Source organism: Myxine glutinosa, chromosome 7, assembly GCF_964187855.1.
Source record: "Myxine glutinosa chromosome 7, kmMyxGlut1.1, whole genome shotgun sequence".
Classification (NCBI taxonomy): domain Eukaryota; kingdom Metazoa; phylum Chordata; class Myxini; order Myxiniformes; family Myxinidae; genus Myxine; species Myxine glutinosa.
The window spans coordinates 98,777,577-98,793,746 of record NC_136267.1 but is presented as its reverse complement, the minus strand read 5'-3'; the positions used below and the strand labels follow the sequence as shown (position 1 = coordinate 98,793,746).

The window sequence follows — 16,170 nt, the reverse complement described above, 5'->3', positions numbered from 1 at the left end:
CATATCTTCTGCCCCTCTCAGTGCTCTTAGCTTGGAAAATAGTGGGAAGTCAATAAAATGATGTTGAGAAAAATGTTAAACGCATCAAATAAGAATCAAACCAGGAGTTAGTTAGCTTTAGATATTAATGCCATTACAAATAAGGAAGGGGTGGTGACCTGAACACAATCTACACTGAAAGCTGAAAAAATTGGTTTTATTTGTTCCTTTTTATACCCAAAAAAATATTTGTACCAAGATAAATAAAAAATAGGCTAAGATTCCATGGACAGGCTATGAGGTAGCTGAAGTCCATAAATGTATGTGTAAGCAAACGATGCAAATGATGTGACTTCCATCTGAGTGCCCAGGCGCCCATATTTTGACAGAACGTGCAACAAATTAAATGCATCAATGGACTCAATGATCGAAAACATTACTTTCTAAAATCCCATTTTCTATGAATCCAAGTGAAGAACATAATCATTAATTTCCTAATTACCTTAGAATCCACAAAAAAATTCCATAAAAGGAGAGAGGGTGACGGCAAAGTACAAAGAGCTTAGCAGGGAAGTCTTAGCAGTTTAGCAGGGAAGCTTACCCTCCTCCGGTATGATAGACCTGAGCCTCGTCCTGGTGGTGGGGTTGCCATCTTTATCAAAAACTCTTCCTCACTCTCCTTGCACTGCCCTCTCTCCACCCCACCCCCAGGAGTACCTCTGGCTACAGCTTCCTCTCCGCTCCCACCTTTTGTTCATATGTGTTCTGTACCGTCCTCCAAACAGTGATGACTCCATTTACATGTCGCTGTCTGACAACATGGACCAACTTCTATCAAATCATCCCAACTCTCTCTTCCTCATATGTGGTGACTTCAACTGTCATCATGCCAGCTGGCTGGGTGTGGGTTCCACTCTCACCAGCCATGGCACCTCAGCAAAGGACTTATGAGACTCATTGGGACTGACACAATCTGTCAATTTCCCAACCCGGATCTCAGTCAATGGAGTATCTTCTCTTCTAGACTTGACCATGACAAACTTCCCTGCAAATGTCTGCTGCTCTTCTTCTGCTCCAATCGGTTCTTCTGATCATGTGCTGTTTAAAGTGGACATCTCTCTGGCCATTCTCAGAGAGCCTCCTCAGCATCGACGAGGCTGGCATTTTACTCAGGCCGACTGGCACAGGCTGCAAGCAGCCATCAATCATCTGGACTGGTCTCCCATCTCCACTGCCTCTGACATCAATTCTGCCTAGGAATTCTTCCAAAGCAAACTGCTCTCTCTCTCATGCACAGATTTATCCCATCTCCTCTTCAGTTGTCTTGCCCTTCCTCCCATCCATGGTACACTGAATCTTGTGGTGAGGCAGTTGCCCTGAAACAACTTGCCTTTGCCTCTTGGAAGGCAAATCCAAATGAAGGAAATCTCAGTTCCTTCCACCAAGCTCGGAACAAGTGTGTGTCTACCCTCAGGAGTGCCAGGAAGCACGATCTCTCCACACTCAAGAATGAACTCTCAAACCTGTCTCCTCCCTCAAAATCCTGGTGGCATCTGGTCAAATCCGTTTCTGGTGTTTGTTCCCCCTCCATCCCCTCCCTCACCTCAAATGGCTACACAGTTGACACCGCACGTGACAAAGCCGAATGCCTCAACTCTGTGTTTTCCTCAAAATCTTGTGTCCCAAACCCATCTCTCTCTGTTCCCACCTTACCCAGTCGAACCCAACTGCTCCTGGACTTTGTGTCCTTCTCTCCTGACAAGGTGGAGAAGTTTTTGTCAAACCTCGACTCTGATTCTGCAACTGGACCAGACGGCATCAGCCCACGGGTCCTAAAATCCTGCTCTGCCGCTCTATCTCACCCTCTCTCTGTTCTTTTCACCCTCTCTTTTGCTCAAGGTCATCTGCCAGCATCTTGGAAATCAGCAAACATTACCGCTTTACACAAAAAAGGTGCAAAAACAGATCCTTGCAACTAAAGACCAATCAGCCTGCTCACAATTATCAGCAAAGTCATGGATTCCATCATTGCTTCGGATATCAAATCCTTCCTCTTCTCCAATGGCTTGATCTCCGATCATCAATTTGGATTCAGACCAGGTCATTCTACTCTGGACATGTTGCTTCTGCTGTCTCAACAATAGATGGAGGTCCTCAATGCCAAACAGGAAATCAGAGCTGTCTCCCTCGACATATCACGTGCCTTCGATATGGTCTGGCACCCAGCTCTGCTCACCAAACTCTCCTCCTATGGTATCCATGGAAATCTCAACTCTTGGCTTGCGGACTTCCTCTCTGGTCGTAGTCAACGTGTGGAATGGATTTCTCTCATCGCCCCTTCCTGTTCTGGCTGGAGTTCCCCAAGGTAGTGTTCTGGGCCCTGTGCTTTTTCTGGTCTTCCAGTTCCAGTTCCAGTTCACTGGTAATTCCCTGTTTGTCGTAAAAAAGCGACAAAAAGGGTTGGCGGCAGGAAGGGCATCCGGCCGTAAAACATTGCTTCAAAAAGGGGACCAAAAAAAACAACAACAACCACGATCCCCGAAAAAGGCCAACCCCCGCTTGCGGGGAAAAATGGCCTCTAAAGATGGTTTTTTAAAATTTAAATCAATGATCTCTCCGACTCTCTGGAAAATCCTCTCTATCTCTTTGCTGATGACTCCACTCTCTGCCGCTCCATTCCTCATCCCTCAGATCGGCAGCCTGCAGCCTCCTCACTCTCTGCAGATCTGGACAAAATCACAGACTGGTCAAACAAGTGGAACATGTCTTTCAATCCTGACAAATCTCACCTATGTCTCTCCGAAAAGACTGACTGGAAAACCCTCCCATCTACTTTCTCAACAATCCTCTCCAAGAAGTTCTGTCGCTCAAGCTTTTGGGTCTCACTATCTGCCATGATCTTTCTCTGGGAAAACCACATTTCCAAGCTTGTCTCCAAAGCCAGTCGCCGACTGGGCATCCTCCGTCGTGCGAAGTCCTTCCTTGGCACACCTGAGCTCCTCACCACATACAAGGCTTTCATCTGCAGCTCAATGGAATACTGTTCCCCCCTCTGGGCCGGTGCTCCTGCCTCACACCGAGCTCGGCTTCACGCTGTTGAAGCCAAAGCTTTCAGAATCATTGGAATCTCCTGCGATGAAGCTAACTCCGAGGGCCTTTCACTCACTCACCGCAGGCAGGTTGGTGGTCTTTCTGTCTTCTACCGACTCCTCTCCGGCCTTACTCCCCCAGCTCTCTGTGCTCTGTCCCCCAAATATTCCTACAGGTCGCACAAGATCTGCCAGCAACCCTCTTATGGTTAAACTGCCAAAATCTAGGCTCTCTGCTCACCTTCACTCCTACCTCTGGAACAAACTCCCTCACTCTCTTCAATCCCACTCCTTCCTCCAAGTCTTTAAAACAGCTGTTCACCACCATCTCTTATCTTCCCCCATCCAAAACCTTGATCTTTTCTACCCCCGTTAATACACGCCAAATCCACCTTTTTCAATCTCCGACTTCATTCCTGAAATTCCTAGTAGTGTCAATTTGTTGCTCTCTCTCATGCAATTTGTTTTATACCGCGTACCCCTTCCCTCCCCTCCCACCCCTCTCCCTTCCACAGATCTCCCGAGGTCCCTGTTCTCTACTGTTGTGCTTGTGTGCTTCCCTCTCTCTCCCCATCTCGTCTCCCCCTCCCTTTATTGTTTTATGTGTCTGTTGATGTTTTTTGTGTTTTATGTGCTAATGTGTGTTTAATGTGCTAGGTCTTACACGAGCCTCAATCTTATGTACAAAATTAAAAATTAAAATGTCATTTTTACTTCGTATTTGTTATATTTATCATCATCTTTGTTTCCGTATACCATAGCTTCGCTGCTTTATTTCCAACTTAGGAAGCCAGTAATGTATGCTTGTTAATAACATTTCTAAGATCAATGGGCTCACTTTCATTCTCCAGTCAAGATCTGTCATTTCTGAGCTTTTCCATTAACCCCATATGTAGTTGGACAGTGGTTTATCACATGACCGACCAGAAAGATGCAGCCTATGACGGAGCAACTTCAAACAATACATAAATTTAGACTGATTTCGCATGGCTATAAAACTGCATAGCACTCACATTTTAGCAGATTGCAGTATCAAACTATGTACATCAGATGTGGCTGTACATTTGTCAATACATTGTTGTTTTCGTTCTTCCTGAATGTCAACAATCCGTTAAGAATCAAGGAAAGTATCTGGAGCAGCAGCTTAGGCTTCAGCAGTTTCAGCAGGATGTGGCAAACACCTCCAGTGCCAGCTATCATTGCAGGCCAGGCCAAGCAAAGGTGCTCAGCTGGCTTTTAATTTCTGTTATACAGATATCTTTTTCTTTTTGTTAGCATAAACATGATGAAAAAAAAAGTACAGTTAAATACTTGGCTGCAACATCAAATGACATACGCAATGTTGTCATGTATGCAGAAAACCATGGCGACTGTGGAAGTTATGATGAAGGTGCACCAGGGCCTCTGGGGGGTTGGTGTGGGTGGGAGCCAAAAATTCTCAGGACTGAAAAGTAACGCCAAGGTCTGGTGGCCCTAACAGGTGAAAAATATGACATTTTATCAATATTTAGGCCATTTTGGTGCCATTATTGAAGCAGTTTAAAGACAAAACATTTGAAATACTGTAATTTAAAACAGAATACACATTGAAATGTCATTTGCTTCACAAGTCCAAAACAGGTTGGTAGCTTCTTTCCTTTCACAAATATAATCACATAATATTCTACAAAACAAGATATTATTATACGAGGGAGAAAGCCCTTGACAAGTCCAAAAGAGCACCTCCCCAACCCCCATCACCACCATCGCAGCACAGTTGTTAAAGAATACAACTCACAGGCTTGTGATCTCATCCAAATTTAGTACCTCTCCACGTGCGGGAAAAAAAAACATCCACGTGTGAAAAGAAAAGCATACATCTGAGTCGGGCAAAAACCAAAATTATACGTTCAGAAACCTCCACTTGTTAAACAATTTGCTCATCCCTTTATTTGGATGGTATATAAATCAATGCTACAGATCGCTGTGTAATTGTCCCGAAAATAATTAAAATAACCCGATGTACATACATGAAGCGAAAATATGCACACTACTTATGTGCATATGTAACACATCATAGTTATATACCTGGGATCATTCCAATTGCACTGGGACCCTGGTCGATCGCTGAATTAACGCCAGGGGGGTTGACTCAGCCTGTCATCCCTCCGAGGTCGGCAAATTGAGTACCAGTTCACTGGTAATTCCCTGTGTGTCGCAAGAGTCGACTAACAGGGTTGGTGGCAGGAAGGGCATCCGGCTGTAAAACATTGCTTCAAAAAGGGGACCATGGTGCCCGAAAAAGGCCAACCCCTGCTCCGCAGGGAAAAATGGCCTCGAAAGGTGTTCTCATTCCAATTGCACTGGGACATGGACTGACACCCAGGCCAAAAGCCTCGCAATCTGTGCTGATTCACAAAATGGTGGAGTAGTGCGAGCTGTCCAACCAATGGGGCAAAGGTAGTCCATTGGTACATGAACACATACATACATACATACATACACAGTGCCTTCAGAAAGTATTCATACCCCTTGACTTTTTCACATTTTATTGTGTTGCAGCCTGAATTTAAAATGGATTTCATTTAAAATTTTTGTCACTGATCTACACAAAATACCCCATAATGACAACATGAAAACTTGTTTTTAGAATTTTTTACACACACACACACACACACACACACACACACACACACACACACACACACACACACACACACACACACACACACACACACACACACACACACACACACACACACACACACACACACACACACACACACACACACACACACACACACACATTGTCGCGTCCAGGTGGATTAACACCAATGCTGGACAGATGGACCAAACTGGCTTTATCTCCCTTGGACTGCATTCAATTATACCGGACCTTACGCGCGCGCGATTGTGAGGACAACACACAAGAACCTTAAAGCTTTTGTGAAACCAACGGGTTTATTTATGAAAACAAACAGGGAAGATCGAATCCGATGGCGAGGAATCCGATGGTGGGATGGGGGTAGGGAAAAATGGAGAATGTAATCAATTAGTTATAAATATTGAGGTAAAACTAAAATAAATCTAAGGCACCCTCACTCCAGAATCAAGCACAAAGGGGCAAATGGAACTAAAACGGGGTGGCTTATCTCTCTCTGGTGGTAACGGAGGAGGATGGGGGTACTGAGCAGCCACAGACAGGTGGGACGAGCAGGCGATGAGGAGGTTATGAGGAGACGAGCAGGATGACGAACAGGCAGGAACCAAGCATGGTATACCTTTCTCTCTGGCACGATGCTCTCTCCCAAAGTTCTCCTCCGAGCATGACCAGAAAACACTCTCTTCAAAAATCTCCTCAGAACTCGCTAGTCTTCCTCAGAACTCACGCAATCCATCCCTCCGCAACGAATCCGCGCTATACAGGCTCCTCCCCCTTGCTCTCCCGACACTCTCAGCCCTCCGAGGCGTTGGGCTCCACCCTCAACACCAAAAGACTAGCACCTAATTAACCTCAATGAGATAAATCAGGAGGGGCTGTGGGAAGCGAGCCGTAGCTAACTTCCCTATTCTCCTTACTGTACTACCCCTTTAGTTGCAAGCAAACATTAAAAAATGTACAATTCTGTATATAGTGAAATGTTTCTCCCCGGTCTCCTCGCTACAATGTACAGTACTGGGACGTGGGACGGGGACGGGGACGGGGAGAGAATGGCTTCCAAAAAACACCAACAGGCCTACCTTATCAGATAATTTACCTTTACCAATTCAACCCACTACTTGACCACATCCCCCAGTGGATGTCACCTGCTCTAGCTGCCAGTTGAGCCCAAATACCCAATTTTGAATCTACCTATCCAATTTTACGAGCTACCTGCCCTCCACAGTACATTTCAAGTTGCATGGGACTGAGTGAAACACTCACACTCAAACAAAGCAACAATAACAACAACAACCATTACACAACTATCAGGGATGCCTCTATGCGGTGGTTGTACCCTCAACACAGGTTTGGGAGCCAAATCTTCCCCATTCTTCCCTGCCACCCGGATTCGTCAGGGCAGTGCAGTCACGGTCAGCGTGCCAATCGGTCCCAATAAACCGGCCCTTTCCCTCGTGCCTCTGTCTGTCTGTCTCTGTATATCTATCTCTGTGTGTCTGTGCCTGTCTATCCCTGTGTGTGTCTGTGCCTGTCTATCCCTGTGTGTGTCTGTGTCTGTCTCTCTCGGCTCTGACTTTGTGAAGGCGGGAGTATACCATCATGGATGTAGGGGATCTCTGGGTAGCTCCTGTGAGATTGATCGGCTGACTCTGTGTCGTGGGCTTGATCAAGAGAACTGTCCGGGGCTATACTACTACTACTACAACAACAACAACAACAACAACAACCACCATTACATCTGCTGCAAACCCATGGCTTCCCTTCTTACATACTGCAGGTGTGGCCCTCAACTCAGCAGTGGGGAGGTCCTGCACAACAAGATGGTTGGGTGCTTCAGGCTGTGGTGCCCACAGACCAAAATAGTCACCGACTTCATGAGTTATTTGCCTCCCTCTTCAATTTATTTGCCTCGGCCCCAAGCAGCCAAACAACTCCTTTGCTGTACATCCCGTCGGAGAGGGTCTCCACAGAAAGCTCTCCTGGCTTCAGACACTTGCCCTCTCCCCAGGTCACCAAAGATCTCTCACCTAGTGGTCGCACAAACCAGACCCTCCTCCGACAGGCACCACACCCCCCCCCCCCCCCCCCCGCCCCCATTTCCAGACACCACCGGCTACAAGGGACGAGTTACCTCAGGAGCGGCCACAGTCACTGCTCCTCCAGAGCCTGATCCATACCTGCTGACACGCACACCTTCCCCACCCACAAAACTAATGTCGCTCCCTCCCCCGCTGCCATGTAATCTCCAACACCTGCAATGCAGGTTACTGGGTACCTACTCTGCCATGGCCTGCTTACACACTAAACAACCACTCAAGCAAAACGCAATTCTTCATTCACAACACACCACATTGTAACCCTTTCCACGTGATCCACATGCTTGGCTCACATGGCAACTCTTGCCTGTGTTACGTGTCCCTCCCCGACTTCCTGGTCTCGGTATACCTCCGAACCCCGAGAGGAGCCACGGCAGAAAAATATGTTATCCTGTGTCAAAAATCAATGGTGAAACCACACCAATTGCAAATAATACAAACACCAATAATACAAACAAATATTGTATTAAAAATCACACAAAAATAACAGTACAACAATAATAGGAATCAAGAGTACAATCAATATCTCCTATGATGGTACCATCCGCTAGCATGCATAAGGTAACTCACTGTGCTCCAAGTAAGTGGAAAAGAACCTTCCCCAGTGTCTCTATATTCCCGTCTTCGAGCTCAGAGTTGGTCCCCTCCAGTGATCAACGGAACGATGTCGAATCGAAACCAGAACCTCGTTCAGAGGACAGGCACAGACACGCCGCCCAAAACGGCACAAAGGCGCACGCGGCCCAAAGTGGAGAAAATGGTCACGTGGTTAAAGCGGCACAAAGGCGAACTCACGGCGACTGGGAAATCCAACGGCACCCTCCAGGTATGAACTTTCACTGTTCATGATCAGCGAGCCACAAAGTAATCGTCAAAAGCCTCGGTGCACACACACACCACAGATACGCCTGAAAGCGGTGGAAACGGTTGACGAAGCAAGGAAAGCCTGCTCGACGCGCGAAGCGCACGAGTCAAAATGGCCGACGGCTAGTGGTTCTCGAGTCGTCACGACCCAGCGATGATTCTTCGGAATCTAACAGCCAAACCTGACACGCAGGATGATCCGTCACAGCAATAACAACTTTATCGCAGGAATTCCTTTTTCCCAGGAAACCCAAAGTACGTGACTCTTGCTCGACAACGTTCGTTGCAGACCGCAAAGCAACCAGCTTCTTCTCCGACTCTCTCGCTCCGCCCTCTCCTCTCTCCTCTGCCGTCGTCTTCCGGTTCGGTTTCCGGTATCATTTAAAGTTAGCCTTTTTAACTTCAGATAACTGTTCATGAATAATAACTCTTTTGAGAATAATAATAGTACATAATATCAGAAATATGTCAAGTGGGTGAAAACCACAACAACGGAAGTTACGAATCCGTAACACCTGTTACCCACTGGGTGAGAGACCCATACTAATTTCCTAACTCACCTGCATACCTGCAATAGCAAAGCACGGCGAGTCGTGACAATGTGAAAAGGTAAATTTGAATTTGAAACAGACACACGCCACAAATCGAATTACCACTGGGGTGCCGTTCAATACAAATAGCACCTGCTGCAGCCAATCTCCTCATATATCCCATGCCAATCAAACTCAGGGCTCTCTTTCCAAACCAAGAGTCTATTAATCACAGTGGACCATCTGTGGAAAAATCATGTGGCCTTCACCAGGCCTTTCCCAAACACTCGATAATGTTCTGCAGATGCTCCAATGGTTGTGCAATGGGTGGAATTTGCCAACGATGGGTGGTATTTTGAGAGAGACCTGCGGTGCGACCCCATGGTCCCACACGGACTAAGAATGGTTCCTGAGGAGCACAGGCCAGCCCTTCATCTTGAGAAAGTTAACTCACCCACCCCATCATCCTGGGGTATGTTCCATTACCCAACAATCAGCTTGCTATCGCATGCCAGGCCAGGCATTTATCAAGCGTTTCGTTGAAATAGCTTGAGTGCTTAAACTACTTGGCAAGCGCTCTTCAAGACTATTCATGGGGAGCGTTCTTCAAGCTTCTTCACGGCAAGCACTGCAATTGGAACACCCCCCCCCCTGCTCCCCCACCTCCTATGCAGCCATCTCCTCCTCCAGCTCCACCCCCTCACCATCCTCCAGCTCCCCCCCTCCCCCCACACTCCAGCTCCACCCTCCCCACACTCCAGCTCCACCCTCCCCACACTCCCACTCCACCCTCCCCACGCTCCAGCTCCACCCTCCCCACGCTTCTGCACCACCTCCCCATCCTCCTGCTCAGAAACAAAGTAAGGACAAGCGTTACGCCTAGGTCCCCCGTCGGGGAAGTGATGTGAGTTGACAAAGTGGAACACGCAGAAAACATGCTATGATATGATATTTCGCTCACAAGATTCAGACATACATGGAGGCAGCCATCTTGGATTTTGACGTGGCGACCCAATTTTCAATAGCGTTCTTCCTTATGCCTAGATACACCCACACACCAGAAGGTACTTCGCTTATTTTTCAAGATATTTCGCTCACAAGGTTCAGACATATATATGGTGGCGGCCATCTTGGATTTTGACGTGGCGACCCAATTTACAATAGCGGTCTTCCTTATGCCGAGATACACCCACACACCAAATTAGAAGTTGGTACTTCGCTTATCTATCAAGATATTCATCTCACAAGATTCAGACATACATGGCGGCGGCCATCTTGGATTTTGACGTGGCGACCCAATTTTAAACAGCGTTCTTCCGTGTGCCTAGATACACCCACACACCAGATTAGAAGTTGGTACTTCGCTTATTTTTCGAGATATTTCGCTCACAACGTTCAGACATATATATGGTGGCGGCCATCTTGGATTTTGACGTGGCGAACCAATTTTCAATAGCGTTCTTCCTTATGGCGAGATACACCCACACACCAAATTAGAAGTTGGTACTTCGCTTATTTTTCAAGATATTCATCTCACAAGGTTCGGACATACATGGCGACCCAATTTTCAATAGCATTTTTCTTTATGCCTCTAGATACACCCACACACCAGATTAGAAGTTGGTACTTCGCTTATTTTTCAAGATATTTCGCTCACAAGGTTAGACATATATATGGTGGCGGCCATCTTGGATTTTGACGTGGCGACCCAATTTTCAATAGCGTTCTTCCTTATGGCGAGATACACCCACACACCAGATTAGAAGTTGGTACTTCGCTTGTTTTTCAAGATATTCATCTCACAAGGTTCGGACATACATGGCGGCGGCCATCTTGTATTTTGACGTGGCAACCCAATTTTAAACAGCGTTCTTGATTGTGCCTAGATACACCCACACACCAGATTAGAAGTTGGTACTTCGCTTATTTTTCAAGATATTTCGCTCACAAGGTTCAGACATATATATGGTGGTGGCCATCTTGGATTTTGACGTGGCGACCCAATTTTCAATAGCGTTCTTCCTTATGCCTAGATACACCCACACACCAGATTAGAAGTTGGTACTTCGCTTATTTTTCAAGATATGCAGGTTATAAGGTTCAGACATACATGGCATCAGACATACATGGCGGCGGCCATCTTGGATTTTGACATGGGTTGCACCCACACACCAAATTCGAATGCGGTCCTTCGCTTACGCACGCACGCACGCACGCCCACACGCACGCAAGGACGGACAGACACACGGACGGAGGGGAAAGCCATAGTCCCCCTTTCGCTCCGCTGTGCGACAGGGGACAAAAAGATATATTGAGTGAAACTAACGTCATGAAGGAGGACATTGCTGTCCAGACAGATTTATTTTTTTTGGAGGTACATCAACACAATACATACATTGCACCCCTGCAGGATTGCTCGAAAGTGAACCAAATCACTATTGAATAGCTCTCCCCTCTCCCAAGCACCAGCATATCAGATTTGTACCAGCATACCAGATTTCAGGTATCTGCATTCGATTCGCTGAGTGAACACGTTTGATTCAGAGGCTGACAATAAAAACAGCTTCGCACTGTTTCGGAGCATCTCTGAATGCCATTGCAAAGTCCGATTCCATCACCAGGTGAGAACAATAAATGAACAGCAAGGTGAGGAGCACATCAGGAAGAAGTACAGCAAGCTGTTCTTGTTCTCTCATCAGTAAGGAATATCAGGTATCATCAATAGTTTATGGTGGATCACAATCCAGCGGCTATAATGGCAGGACTAGGCTATAATGGCAGGACTACTCGTGTAAATATTCACTTGGAATCAATTCATGTTGTTTTTATGTTTTCTGTTGGATGTGATTGAACCTTTAACTGCACCTTTGCCTGGTCCCAAGTCCAGGCATCTCGATGCTGGATGAATCCCCATTCAGTCTCCCACAATTAGGGAGCAAATAACTCCAAAGAATCAACAATTTTCCATGAAAGCAATCTTTGAGAGCAATCAGTCTCTACTCAAGTTTGCTTACAAAATGATCTGTACGCCAATATGGCCACCGGAACACGAGCACTGGCTTCACTTCCTGAGCCGCATTGGTCCTCCGGGTTTATTACAAGACCTCCATGCACGGCAGTGCCGAATGAGCGACGTGGTAAGGTGAAATGAACGATGAGTTATTACAGAGGTTATGCAGTTCAGTGACGTGTGCTATGCGGTGCGGTGTTAACAGGCAAAAAAAGAATGCGTGTGTGTTGGAGATGTGCGAAAATTTGTGGAGTCTGAGAAGTATGTATGACTATTACAGGACATGGAGAAGGAGTGCCAGACAAGAGCAAGAAGCAGTATGGGAGAGAATGAGAGTTTTAAAGTTAAAGTTGGATTGCATCAAGGATAAGTTCTGAAGCCATTCCTATTTGTCATGGATGAATTCTAACCGAGCAAGTGAGACAGGAAAAGCCAAGGCCAATGATGTTTGCAGATGACATATGGCTGCATGGTTGGGATGATGAGAAGATGACAGGGTATCTGGAGAAACGGAGAAAAGTGCTGGAAAAAAGGCGTATGAAGATCAGTTGACCAAAGACTCAACACGTGTGGATTGAGTTTGAGCCTAGGGAAGAGGATCGGGCTCAAAATGTACAGACTTTGCCTGAAGATGTGGAGAAAGTGAGTAATTTCTAGTGTATGGGGTCAATGGTGGCAGAAGATGGAAGTATGGAAATTTAAATTAAGCAGCGGATTAGTTCTGGTTGGAATAATTGGAGGAAGTTAAGTGGAGTGTTGTGTGATACAAAAATACCACTAAAAATGAAAGGAAGAATTTACAAGAGTTGTGAATCCGGCTTTGTTAAATCTTGCAGGAACTTGGGCAATATCAAAGAGGAACAGAAACTGGATGTAGAGTAGAACGGCACTGGGTAGTGCGCATACCTCCGCCAGATTGAACAGTTTATGTTTTGCATCCCACCAATAGGTCGGATATAGGTCAGAACCTAGTGTTGGGCTAGCGGCTAGGGTGCCAGCTTAGGATCCTAGGATCCTGGGTTCGAATCCCGGTCAATCGCTGAATTAACGCCAGGGGGGTTGACTCAGCCTGTCATCCTTCTGAGGTCGGCTAATTGAGTACCAGTTCACTGGTAATTCCCTGTGTGTCGTAAAAAGGCGACAAACAGGGTTGGCGGCAGGAAGGGCATCCGGCCGTAAAACATTGCTTCAAAAAGGGGACCAAAAAAACAACAACAACCACGGTCCCCGAAAAAGGCCAACCCCCGCTTTGCGGGGGGAAATGGCTTCTAAACGGTGGTTTTATCCCACCAATAGGTCGGATATGGATGCGGACCTGAACCAAAACCTAATCTGCTTGTTCTTGTAACCAATCCAACTCATCCACCAAGTTTTGTCATAATCCGTCTATAATGTTTGAAATAATATCATTTTGGCCCCATCACTCAATGGGGAAGAATCACATTAAAAATTCTAGCAGCTGAATCCGGATCTTCACCAAAATCTAATCATTTCGTCCTTGTCACATTATGCTACATCTCCACCAAATTTCATCCGAATCCGTTAACAACTTTTTGAGATATCTTGTTCACAGACAGACAGACAAACAGACAGGAGTGAAAACATAACCTCCATACAAGTTTGGTGGTGGAGGTAAATATTGTCCACCATTGTCCCCCTATTTACAGCCATGACATATGAAACATTATACACCTTTTTTTCATTTAAAGTGAATAAATGTACACGTGATATCTATATCAGTTTAATTATATGCATTTTGACTGTTTGGTGTTGATGTTTTCCCAATAACTTCTAAAAAGACCGACTGAGGACATACGTCATATCGGTGGGTAAAATCCGATGTTGAATTTCAGTATGCCCTACTGAGGTTTCATTGTACTATTTCTGGGTGGTTACCTTCTGAAATTAATCATTATGGCATGAGGAACATCCATGGATAATTTGGCACTTTTGGCCACACGGTAGTGGTATTTCCCAAATATTTCATCAAGCCACCTTTACTATTGTGAACAGATAAACAGAGGTGAACCTATTGCTTAGCCCCATTTTCACTTTGCTCCATGTATTGCCGACCTGTGCGAACCGTCAGGAACCATGGCAATATGGCACGATTGCCGTTTTAGAGATGCTAGTGAGGTACACGTGCTACGCACGGGTGGGAGGCCAGAAGCAAACAGACAATGCAGAAACGGCGAATGCTAAAGCATGAAACCAATAAATTCCACATTCCTGTAGCACCTTCAGTCGCACGTCAGACATGGACAGCAAGTTCGTGAAGGACTTCCATGAAAAACGTTGCCATAATCTGTCCACTTCTGCATTCGCGGCAGGTTCTTAATTCTCGTCAAAATCTAAACAGTATTTGTAGAATTTCAATAAAAGCCACATCACTGTTCATATCGGTAAATATTATTCCATCGTGTTTGGAAAAACTGGAAAAATTGGAAAACCAATATAGCCTATTTTACTCCAGGGGGTCCCAGGATTACCCACCCAAAATATCGTTGCGATCGGTTCAGCCGTTTTTGCGGTACCTGGGAACGGACATTTGGTGAATTATAGTAAGATTACAAAGAAATGTAGTTTGAGAAGTGGAATTTCAATTATTGGAGCGGTGGAGGGGCGGCTTTGCAGCTTTAAAAGTCCTTTTGTTGATTCATTGCACTGGTGTTCTCCAACACGCAAAATCACCTGGTATCAGCTGATTTACCTATTCACCAACAGGTTATCATCATCACATTTCCTCCTGGGAGTCAGATTCAAGTGCCAGAACTCCAGACCCACTTAATTCAGCAAGGCAGCAGAAATGTTTGAAAATAAATAAACAGGAGAACCCCGGCAGGCGTTACGAGGTCACTCACTACAAAGGTGCACAGGTAAACATCCGTGGGACACAGAATCAAATCCAACAAGCAAGCCAGGCGAAGAATCCCGAAAATTGCCAAAACGATGTGAAATCATCTTCAATTTCAAAAGGAAAATGTCGGGAATTGGGTGCAAACATTGGAAATATTAACAACCGGTAACTCCATAAAATTGCAGGCACCAAGAGTTAAAATAAATAAATAAATAAATCAGACAAAGGGCACCCGAGTCAGTTCGGATTTGAGTGACACAAGGTACGAGTACGTGCGAGCGCGCGAAAACAAGGCCTCGCACATATTCGTGCAGGTATTCGGAATTCGATATTCGACAGAGTTCAAGACGTGTCACGAATAGGTCGATCAAAACAAACAAACCTTTCCCAAAGGCCTACAGTTCGGACTAGCGAGGCCTACCTAAACACCGAGCACGAGATGCAATAATACCGTACATGGAAACGACGTACGGTCAAAATACACCCAAAACGAGCACCCGCAATCGCAGCGTGTGTGTGCGTGTGTGCGAGTGCGGTTAGTACCTGCTAACGGGTTTGGAACACATAGGCGGACTCGGAGGACAGCATGGCGCGGAATGGCGGCCGAGCTGCCGAGCCCTGCACACGGGAGCAGAGAGCGCGACAGATTGCCCAACGGAATGTGTGAGGAAAAACTGCAAATGCACTGGATTTGAACGCTGCGGACCATTGCAAAGGTGCGATTTACATCCTGGTGTGACACGGCGACCTTTTCCACACCGAGCACACTTTACCTTTGTTTGTTTTGTTGCTGCTGCCCCAAGCGCTTCCTGCGTTGAAAGCAGCGATCCACTTGAATTGAGGTCAATGGCGATTTTCAGATCTACTACAATCTATATGCTGCTAATGGTGTTTCCTCAGGTCGTGTGATTTCAGTTTATTTTATTTTCGCGATTAATAAGCCTCGATGGCCAGCGTGACTGTTTTATTTGAATAAATCTGCATAATACTATGCCATGTGGCTGCAGCTGTTACACCGCAAAAATTACCCTGGCTTGTCAACTTTAGAGTTACAGTATATGAGAGGCCTCCTCCATAAGTTACGTGTGCCGATATTGTGGGAAT

The 16,170-nt window shown here is 46.0% G+C and overlaps 1 protein-coding gene across 3 annotated transcripts in view; it reads right to left on the bottom strand.

Moving 5' to 3' along the window:
• Window positions 1–15,940, bottom strand: part of LOC137431463 (zinc finger protein 148) — a 42,431-nt gene extending 26,491 nt beyond the window's left edge. The window contains exons 1-3 of one of the 3 annotated variants that reach the window (XM_068122809.2): window positions 15,840–15,940; window positions 15,610–15,684; window positions 4,405–4,541 (exon numbers count right to left, since the gene is read on the bottom strand). The gene's annotated coding sequence lies outside the window, so the exon portion shown is untranslated. The remainder of the gene's footprint in view (window positions 1–4,404; window positions 4,542–15,609; window positions 15,685–15,839) is intronic. The other 2 variants (XM_068122808.2, XM_068122810.2) reach the window with 2 other exon arrangements.
• Window positions 15,941–16,170: the final 230 nt, after the last annotated feature.